The 9,832-nt window shown below is 46.8% G+C and overlaps 1 protein-coding gene across 3 annotated transcripts in view; it reads left to right on the plus strand.

Moving 5' to 3' along the window:
* Positions 1–9,832, plus strand: part of LOC122554971 (protein Shroom2-like) — a 222,583-nt gene that overhangs the window by 123,764 nt on the left and 88,987 nt on the right. The window lies entirely within an intron of this gene.

Genomic DNA, 9,832 nt, shown 5'->3' on the forward strand with positions numbered 1-9,832 from the left:
CTGTGCTCCCTGTCTATCCCCCTCACTGTCCCTGTCTGTGCTCCCTGTCAGTCCCCCTCTCTGTCCCTGTCTGTCCCCCTCTCTGCCCCTGTCTGTGCTCCCTCTGTCCCCCTCTCTGTCCCTTGCAACATATGTCCAGGAGCCACAGTATGCCTTCGAAGCAGATGTCTGTGGATAGCAGACCCACTGCAGACTTGGCCCGCACTGCAGTGCTGTCTGAGGAAATGTGTTGTGGTTGAGATACTAAACTGATTCCCACCTTTCCCTGTCAGGGCGATGTGAGGGTTCCCATGGCCCCATTTGAAGAGCAGGACCATGCCCCGTGATATTTATTCTTGGAACAATTTCACTGAACAAGCACACGGTCTGGTCAGCAATTGGGTGACAGCCTGTGGAGCACTGTTCTGCAGCAGCTCCCAGAGTTCAGAAACGGGCTGTGTTCGGAAATGGGTTCCGTTGGGTGCGAGGAGCTTTGTGACATCTTGGGCTGCTATCGGTACAAGGCAGCGCTGTCTGCTCCTGCAGGAGAATGCACCATTGGGGAAAGGGACTGAGGTGGGTGGGTGCTGGGATTTGTACACAGTTGCTTAACCTTCCTTTACAGAAGAAAACAATGTAAACTCAAGGTTGTACTTGTTGAAGTTGCCCAAGGCTGGAACATTAGCAATTGACGGTGATGGTATTTCTCTGTGTTCTTGGATCCTGACTTGTACTCATTCCCACTCACCCTCTTTCCTCTGTGTTCCCAGTTTGGAAATATTGCAGTTCCATCATGGGATTCATATTCCTCCCTGTCTTTGGAACGTTCTCCAAGATTCCCGAATTCCTACATTTTCAGCACTTTGCGCATCCCCAGTTTTAATTGTTGCAGTATCACTGGGCAAGCCTTCAGCTGCCTGGACCGGTACCTCCCTCCCGAAACATCCCTCGCCCTCTATCCCACTTCGCACCTCGGTGTTACTAAAACCCACCCAGCCTTTGCTGACCTGTTGTAACATCTCGTCAGGTGCCTTGTATCAAGTTGTGTCTGTTTCACATTCCCTGCAAACACCTTGCTGTGTTAAAGGTGCTCTGTCGTTGCAAGTTGTTGTTGCAATGGAATTCTGGAAGGTGTGAAAATAGATAAGTTCCCTGGGCCAGATAGGATTTATTCTCTGATTCTCTAGGAATCCAGGGAGGAGATTGGAGAGCCTTTGTCTTTGATCTTTATGTCATCATTGTTCAAGAAGGGGAGTAGAGACAACCCTGGTAATTATAGACCAGAGAGCCTTGCTTCAGTTGTGGGGAAAGTGTTGGAAAAGGTTATAAGAGATAGGATTCATAATCATCTAGTGAGGAATAAGTTGACTAGGGATAGTCAACACGGTTTTGTGAAGGGTAGTACGTGCTTCTCAAACCTTATTGAGTTCTTTGAGAAGGTGACCAAACAGGTGGATGAGAGTAAAGCGGTTGATATGGTGTACATATGGATTTCAGTAAGGCGTTCGATAAGGTTCCCATGATAGGCTATTGCACAAAATACAGAGGGAAGGGGTTGAGAGTGATTTAGCAATTCGGATCTGAAATTGGCTAGCTGAAAGAAGACAGGGTGCTGGTCGTTGGATATGTTCATCCTGGAGTTCAGTTACTAGTGGTGTACCACAAATGTGAGGTGATTCACTTTGGAAGGAGTAACAGGAATAAAGAGTACTGGGGTAACGGTAAAATTCTTGGTAGTGTAGATGAGCAGAGAGATCTCGGTGTCCATGTACATAGATCCCTGAAAGTTGCCACCCAGGTTGATTGGGTTATTAAGAAGGCATACAGTGTGTTAGCTTTTATTGGTAAAGGGATTGATTTTCGGAGCCATGAGGTCATTCTGCAGCTGTACAAAACTCTGGTGCAGCCGCACTTGGAGTATTGCGTACAGATCTGGTCAATGCATTATAGGAAGGATGTGGAAGCTTTGGAAAGGATTCAGAGGAGATTTACCAGGATGTTGCCTGATATGGAGGGAAGGTCTTATGAGGAAAGGCTGAGGGAACTGAGGCTGTTTTTGTTAGAGAGAGGAAGGTTGAGAGGTGACATAATTGAGACATATAAGATAATCAGAGGGTTAGATAGGGTGGGCAGTGAGAGCCTTTTTCCTCGGATGGTGATGGCTAGCTCAAGTGGACGTAGCTTTAAATTGAGGGGTGATGGATATAGATTAGAATCCCTACAGTGTGGAAACAGGCCCTTCAGCTCAACCAGTCCACACCGACCCTCCGAACAGTAACCCACCCAGACCCATTTCCCTCTGACTAATGCACCTAACACTATGGACAATTTTAGCATGGCCAATTCACCTGACCTGCACATCTTTAGACTGTGGGAGGAAACTGGAGCACCCAGAGGACACCCACGCAGACATGGGAAGAATGTGCAAACTCCACACAGACAGTCGCCCGAGGCTGGAATCGAACCCGGGTCCCTGGCACTGTGAGACATCAGTGCTAGCCACTGAGACACTGTGCTGCCCATATTGGACAGATGTCAGAGGTAGTTTCTTTAGTCAGAGAGTAGAAGGGGCACGTCGAACGCACTGCCTGCAACAGTAATAGACTCACCATCCTTCAGGACATTTGAATGGTCATTGGATAAACATATGGATGAAAATGGAATAGTGTAGGATAGGTAGGCTTCAGATTGGTTCCACAGGTCAGCACAACATCCAGGGCCGAAGGGCCTGTACAGTGCTGTAATGTTCTGTGGTTAATTGAAGAAATAGGATTCTCACAAAAGAGACATCCTTGTCACCCATCAGGACAGAATGACAAGAATACCAACTCCGAAGGAGCAAGACATTTTATACTGCACGAGACAAAGCTGATGATTGCTTTGCTTTGTAAGTGAACTCCAGTGCATCGTGATGTTGCGTTGGGGATGGCTTAGGCCCAAACATTTGCTAAATTTTAAAGTGAGCAAGTTGAAGCTGGTTTTCAAGACATTGCTGCAGGGAATGTGGCTGTACCCCAATGTTGTGTTCAGATTACCCGGCAATGGCAAAGTGGCTCAAATATTCCAACAACAGATAAAGCTGGCTGTTTCGTGTTGCTTTTGGTTTAGTAGCAATGCAAATGTTATTCTCCAATAACTGGATAGTACAGTCAAGGCAAAGAAGTTGCAAATGAGTAATATAGTATGTGAATTTCAGTGCTGGTGTGATGCCTTTTGCCCTAATGACTGACTGACTGTATCAACCAGCACATCCCTTTGGCTGTTCGCAACAGGCAGGATCCTGATCGTGGTCGATCAGCCTGCACAGATGGTGGACAGCACTCATTAACAATCCCACTGGATTGCAATAACAGCATTCTGGCTCCCAGTGTGATTCCTTCATGCTGAATGAAGGTACATGCATTCATCGACAGGATCTGACCCTTTCCAACAGAAAGAACAAGTCGACACTTTTGCATTGTTTTTAATTAAACAAAGCTTGGGGAGGGAGCAGCCATTCCCCGGCACATTACCACTGGCAATGCCATTATCAATCAAAGCCAACTTGACTTTAGAGAAAAGCTTGGTAATTAACTATTCCTTGGTGCAGAGCCCCAGGCAACATTTTTGCTCATTATCTTGTGGTATAAATTATTTTGAGATTTGGTATTCTTGTGATTCTGTCCTGACAAGTGTAAGACAAAAGCAGAGTTCTTTTACTTGCAGTAATACCCGAGCGCTGTATGAACAAGCAACGGAATTTTCTCATTGATATAACCCGCTCTCAAATTTTAAAAAAATGCAGGAGAGTTAAATGTGGCCTTCCCTCTCCAGCCTGCTGCTGTTAGAATCTTCCCTGGAGTTTTAAACTAAGTGCTCCGATCAGGAATAGGTGTTGGCATTCTTGTGCAGTTGCCTGAATGTCTCCTTGGGTTTTCGTGATGGAATTTAGCACAGGGACCCTGTCAAGACAGGGGCAAAAAGATCAGTGAAGAGCGGTTCAATCCAGGTTTTGTAACCTTCTCTTCTAATGTTCACCTGACTGGCCTTCCATCTTTCAATTTTAAAATTGTGTTCAAATCTGCCCTGTTGCTTTCACCTTCTGAGCCCCACAAGCCTTTGAGACCTCTGTCTCTTTCCACCTCACTCCTCTTGAGCATCCCCTGATGTATTGGCCTTGCCAGCAGGACCCTAACTCCTGGAATTTGTTAGTCTAAACCTCTGTGCCTTTCTCTCTGGCTCCTTCCACAAGATGCTCTTTAAATCTGTGTCTTTAGACAAGTTTTTGATCACCTCCCCTAATTTAGCTCAGCATACGTTCCTTTGTCTGATTATTTTCCTATGATGTCCCATGCTTTGCTACATGCAAGGTGCTGTATAAATGCAAGTTGCTAAATCTTGGAATCCATGCAGAAACGTTAAACGTCCTTGTTCCTATTAATTTGTGTCTGTGTCCATTTGTTAGTACAAACAGATCTTGTATTTCTGATTCAGAATATTAGATTAGATTAGATTACTTACAGTGTGGAAACAGGCCCTTCGGCCCAACAAGTCCGAAGCGCAACCCACCCATACCCCTACATTTACCCCTTACCTAACACTACGGGCAATTTAGCATGGCCAATTCACCTGACCTGCACATCTTTGGACTGTGGGAGGAAACCGGAGCACCTGGAGGAAACCCACGCAGACACGGGGAGAACGTGCAAACTCCACACAGTCAGTCGCCTGAGGTCGGAATTGAACCCGGGTCTCTGGCAGCAGTGCTAACCACTGTGCCACCGTGCCGCCCACAAAACAGTAGGTTTTACAAAACAGTAGATGCCTTTCAGCTTCCAGTCATAGCATCACACAGCTCAGAAACAGACCCTTCGGTCTAACTTGTCCATACCAACCAGCTACCACAATTATCCCATTTGCCAGCATTCGGCCCTTATCCCTTCCTATTCATATCCTCATCCCGATGCCTTTTAGTTGTACCAGCCTCCACCACTTACTCTGGCAGCTCATTCCATACACGTACCACCCTCTGCATGAAAAAATTGCCTCTTAGGTCTCTTTTATATCTTTCCCCTCTCCCCTTAAACTTATGTCTTACAGTATTGGATTCCCCCACCCCAGGGAAAAGATCTCATCTAGTTACCCTGTCCATGTCCCTCATGATTTTATTAACCTCTTTAAGGTCACCCCTCAGCCTTCGGTGCTCCAGGGAAAGCAGCCCCAGCCTGTTCAGCCTCTCCCTATAGCTCAGATCCTCCAACCCTGGTAACATCATTGTAGATCGTTTCTGAACCCTCTAAAGTTTCACAACATCCTTCAGCAGGGAGCCGGAATTCCGAAAGTGGCCTCGCTAATGACCTGTACTGTCCAAATATGACATCCCAACTCCTGTGCTCAATGCACTGACCAATGAAGGCAAGCGTGCCAAATGCCACCTTCACCAGCCTGCCTACCTGTCACGCCACTTTCAAGGGACTATGCACCCCCCTCCAGTCCAACAAAATGTGAGATCACATTCACTGCCTGAACCAGATCTCTGGGACGTGGAGTCTGTCAGTTTGACCCTTGGTGTGAAATCCTTTGACGAAGGATGTTTTGTGGAGTTGAACCAATCAACATGAAGGAATGTGAATTGGAATATCGGATTAATGTGCTGGAGCTGCCGCTGAAGCAAGGGGAAAGTTGGAAATTCCTATCTGGAGACTGTTGACGGAAGTCATTGCTCTTGGGCGATTAACTGCATTAGGAAAATTCCTTTCAAGGACAGATGGCATGTGGTTTGATTGTTAGCGCTGAAGGTTTGGATGCTGGAAGCTGAGTGTTTAATTGTGAAACATATTCAGTCATAACAAGGAAGATTTTAGACCCCCCCCTCGCCCCACCCCCATGCCTGTGAGCTACATCTGGTTTTGTGTTGATAACAGCAACGGCATTTGTGCAGCAGCTATTACATGGTAAGGTGCCTCCAGGTGCTTTGCAGAGACGTTATGAGATGTTTTTGTTAATTATGTCAGTATAATTTGAGATGTGGGTGTCACTGGCTAGGTCAGCCTAGTCCTGATCGACCTTGTTGAACTGCCATTAGGAAGGGAGATCAAGGATCATAACCTAACGACAGTGATGCAATGGTCATCTACTTGGAGAGGAAATTGGGGCCCCACGCATTGGCTGCCATATCCTCCAAGGCGATAGAGGTCATGGGTGGTGCTGTTGGAGGAGCCTGGGTAATTCAATGCAATGTATCTGGTACACACTGTGCGTCATGGTGAAGGGTGTCAATGTTGATGGTGGGGATAGGGTGCCAATCTAGAGGGGATGCTTTTTTTGGATGTTGTTGAGTTTCTTGAGTGTTGTTGCAGCTGCCCTATCCAGGCTGGTGGGGAGTATTCCATCAGAATCCTGAATTCACTGCAGAATATCCAGCCTCTGACCTGCCCTTGTTCTCACAGTATTTCGATGGTTGGTCCAGTTGAGATTCTGGTCGATTGTAAGGTGTTGATAGCGGTGGAATTCATTAGCGGTGATGCCACTGAATGTTATGGGGTGATTCCCTTTTTCAGAGAGGATTGTTGCTCGGAACTTGCATACTGGGAATTTACCTTGGCAGCTATCAGCCCAAGCCTGGGTATCATCCAGGTCTTGTTGTTGGAAGCTAGGGAAGTGATTGCTGGGCCCCTTGCTGAGATATTTGTATCATTGATAGTCACAGGTGAGGTGCCGGAAGACTTTAGGTTGGTTAACGTGGTGCCGCTATTTAAGAAAGGTGGGAAGGACAAGCCAGGGAACTATAGACCAGTGAGCCTGACGTCAGTGGTGGGCAAGTTGTTAGAGGGAATCCTGAGGGACAGGATTTACACAAATTTGGAAAGGCCAGGACCGATTAAGGGATAGAGCGTGGCTTTGTGCGTGGGAAGTCATGTCTCATAAAATTGATTTGAGTTTGTTGAAGAAGTAACAAAGAGGGCAGAGTGGTGGACGTGATCTATATGGACTTCAGAAAGGCGTTCGACAAGGTTCCTCATGGGATACTGGCTAATAAGATTAGATCTCATGGAATACCAGGGCAACTAGCCATTTAGATAGAGAACTAGCTCAAAGGTAGAAGACAGAGGGTGGTGGTGGAGGGTTGTTTTTCAGACTGGAGGCCTGTGACCAGTGGAGTGCCACAAGGATCGGCAGTGGGTCCTCTACTTTTCGTCATTTTTATAAATGATTTGGATATGAACATAGGAGGTATAGTTAATAAATTGGAGATATTGTGGATAGCAAAGGAGGTTACTTCAGATTACAACAGGATCTTGTTCAGATGGGCCAATGGACTGAGGAATGGCAGATGGAGTTGAATTTAGATAAATGTGAGGTGCTGCATTTTGGGAAAATAAATCTTAGCAGGACTTATGCACTTAATGGTAAGGTCTTGGGGAGTGTTGCTGAACACAGAGACCTTGGAGTGCAGGTTCATAGCTCCTTGAAAGTAGAGTCGCAGGTTGATAGGATAGTGAAGGCGGTGTTTGGTATGCTTTCCTTTATTGGTCAGAGTATTGAGTACTGGAGTCGGGCGGTCATGTTGTGGCTGTACAGGACATTGGTTAGGGCACTTTCGGAGATGTAAAAGGATGTTGCCAGGTTTGGAGGATTTGAGCTATAGGGAGAGGCTGAACAGGCTGGGGCAGTTTTCCCTGGAGCATCAGAGGCTGAGGGGTGACCTTTTAGAGGTTTATAAAATCATGAGGTGCATGAATAGGGTAAGTACACAAGGTCTTTTCCCTGAGTTGGAGGAGTCCAGAACTAGAGGGCCTAAGTTTAGGGTGAGAGGGGAAAAATTTAAAATGGACCTAAGGGACAATATTTTCACATAGAGGATGGAATGAGCTGCCAGAGGAAATGGTGCAGGCTGGTACAATTGCAACCTTTAAAAGGCATCTGGATGAACAGGAAGGTTTTGGAGGGATATGGACTGGGTGCTGGCAAGTGCAACTAGACTAGGTTAGGATATCTGGTAGACATGGATGAGTTGGACCGAAGAGTCTATTTCCGTGCTGTACATCTCTATGACTAAATTAGAGTTGACCCTTCCTCGAAACGTTACTCTGATTTCTTCCTGCCGATGCTGCCAGAGCTACTGAGCTTCTCCAGCAATTTTTGTCCGTGTTTCTCATCCGCAGCTCTCTTGGTTATTCTTTTCTGACGATTGTTCCTTGCTGTTGATGCCTCGCATGGGGGAGGGAATGGTGAATGCTTTCAGCTCCAATGACTTCTCCCGGCCTTCAGGGGGAGCTCCTGTACCACAGCTTGCATGTCACCATCTGCTGGGAAGGGAACTGTACTGTCCACCCAACATTCAGATCAATCGAAGATTGTTTGCCTTTTTACCCCAACCTGCCCCCAAAGGTGGAGCTGTTCAGAACAACAGATAGGGCTACGCTTCCAGCTTAGTGCAGCAGCATGGTTGTGGACATGGTACTGAGGGCTAGTCCAGGCCTGAATCTGTCTTGTGCTGAATTTAGCTGGGGCAAGGATTGAGATCAGGACAGGCTGAGGGAGAGTAGTGTCCCCCAGGTTCTCGGGTCTATCTAATGTGGAGACCTTGTTTGTGCTTGTTAAGGTTAATGGCAGTGTTGTGATGGAGCCATTTTGCTCTCAGCATCATCCAACATTACCCAACACTAAGGGTAATGACTAGATCATCTGTTTTCAGTGATGTTCCTTGATAGATGTATTTTATCTCGGACTTCAAAAGATCTCCCCTGTTTTCCTGAAAGGTGGTATTGGAGGCCTTGCAGCCCTCCCTCAATATTGTGCTGACCCTGTCGGTGTGGATGTAATTTTCAGCTCCCGGGAGTCTTGACCTATCTTGTTCATAGACAGGGCTGTTACCAATTTAGCTACAGCCGACACTTGAACAGAGGCAGCTGAGGCGTGCCATGTGTGAGAGAGTGATTTCAGAGGAGCCAATTCTGGAACTGCCCGAGGACGACAGCTGAGTGAAGCTTTGCAAGCGGACAGCAAATAGCCACCAACTGGATGAAGTGAATTCCTCTGTGAACAGCCAGTGGTAACAAGGCTACAAATTGAGAAAGAATGAGATAAGACCTGAGAAGGTGTCAGTGGGAGTCCCAGTGGTTACTCTCAAGTGCCTTGATGTTGCTAAACAGCATTAGGCTTTTAGTTTTGTTCTGTGCACCAGCTGTTCTCTCGCATGTTAAAAGTGAAGGGCAGCTCACATTTTTCTGTGCACAGGCTGGTGTGTCGCACATTAAAAGACAAGGACAGCTCACCAGGATTAAGTAAGGACTGGATCGGTTACATGGAGCAGGAGCTTGTGCAGATGGTGTTTGGAGTGATCAGAGGGAGGGATTAAGGATTTATACTTCCCCCTTCCCTGGATGGAACATGATCTATTGCAGCCCATGGGTCAGCTTGTGATCGCATTGATTTGGAAAGCAGCCATTGTCATGGTTTGAGAAAGAGGTGGAGCAGAGTGTGGGTTGGAGGTGGAGACAAGTACTTACTGTGTTTACAAAGCAGCTTTGTGTGACCTTGCTAGGTCAGCACTTTTAATTTCTGTTAACCTATGCATAAGTATGAGCTGAGCCCCTGACCCAGAGGCTGTTGCAGAGATCTTTCTTCACTCAGAGATCACACTTCACCCCTTCTGTTTACAGAAATGCCTCAGCTTGTGTTCAGATTGCAGACTTAGAAAGTATCTGAGGACTGGCATGGTGCCCTAGTGGTTAGCACTGCTGCCTCACAGTGCCAGAGTCCTGGGTTTGATGAGAAAGTGAGGTCTGCAGATGCTGGAGATCAGAGCTGAAAATGTGTTGCTGGAAAAGCGCAGCAGGTCAGGCAGCATCCAGGGAACAGGAGAATCGCG

Source organism: Chiloscyllium plagiosum, chromosome 12, assembly GCF_004010195.1.
Source record: "Chiloscyllium plagiosum isolate BGI_BamShark_2017 chromosome 12, ASM401019v2, whole genome shotgun sequence".
In the NCBI taxonomy this organism is placed as follows: Eukaryota; Metazoa; Chordata; class Chondrichthyes; order Orectolobiformes; family Hemiscylliidae; genus Chiloscyllium; species Chiloscyllium plagiosum.